This window comes from Poromitra crassiceps (genome assembly GCF_964638095.1).
Source record: "Poromitra crassiceps genome assembly, chromosome: 7".
NCBI lineage: Eukaryota > Metazoa > Chordata > Actinopteri > Beryciformes > Melamphaidae > Poromitra > Poromitra crassiceps.
The window spans coordinates 29,603,311-29,604,548 of record NC_139628.1 but is presented as its reverse complement, the minus strand read 5'-3'; positions in this window follow the sequence as shown (position 1 = coordinate 29,604,548).

Below are 1,238 nucleotides of genomic sequence, written 5' to 3'. Positions count from 1 at the left end.
ATAGTATGAAAGAGAGAGACAGAGAAAGACAGAAAGAGAGACAGACAGAAAGACAGAGAGAGACAAAAAGAGAGAGAGAGACAGAGAGGCAGAAAGAGAGAGAAAATGAGACATATACAAACTCATAGGGAGGGAGAAGAGGGAGTAAGAGGATGGAACTTTAAAGTAGAGCCCGACCGATATATCGGTTCGCCGATGTTATCGGCCGATATTGGCCGATTACCGATATATCGTATCAGCCGATATGGTGCGCCGATATTGCCGATTTTTTTTGCTTTTTTAAGTTATAGACAGCATGTTGTGTATATTTGATATTTTTTCTTAACTATTTGTTCTATTGTGTTTTTGTATTTCTAGTTATTTATAATTATTAAATTCCCAGTTAAGTTTACTGTTTCATTGCATTGAGTTTATTAATAAGCTGTAAAATATCCTGCCTACATTACATATTTCAATTCATGTCAACTCATATCTTTGTCAAGTGTTTGATATTTGAGGGTTGCTGATGTGGTGCCTCGTTAGGGGCGCCTGTTCGGAGGGAGGGGAACTCATTGGAATATCGTGATCCTCCCACGTGCTAGGTCCTACCGGTGAAGCTTCCCCTGTCAGGTGAAAAGAAGCGGCTGGCTAACTGCCCATGTGGAAGCATGGAGCCAGTTTTCGGCTCTCCCCAGATCGGCAGAGGGTGGAGCAGCAACCAGGATAAATAAATAAAAAATTAGCACTAATGGGGGATAAAAATTTGATGAAAAAAAAAAAAAAAAATCTGCCGATATTATTGGTATCGGAATTTTTTTACTCCCTAATATCGGCATCGGCATCGGCCTCAAAAATCCAGTATCGGTCGAGCTCTACTTTAAAGCATAAAGTTGAATTATAAGTACGTCTCAGGGGGACATATTGGACTCCGATACCTGCATCCATACAGGACAATGCAGGACACTTTTGAGTGCAGGACTGAAATGGGAAGAGAGACAGACTAGACACTTTTGGTGTATGCTACAATACTTTCAGGAACTCTGAAAGACTCACATCCGTTTCCAGAGGACATAATCAGTGTGCAACAGACAGATGGAGGACATGTTTGAGTGTGACAACTCAAGTCCTGGTATATGAGATGACGGAAGCTGCTGTGGTTTCGCACAAGCTGCGGCAAAACGCATCTGCAAACCTAATTTAGGTCATATTATAATTTTCAGTGAAGTATCCTTCAAATACAGGAGTATGATTTGATGGTG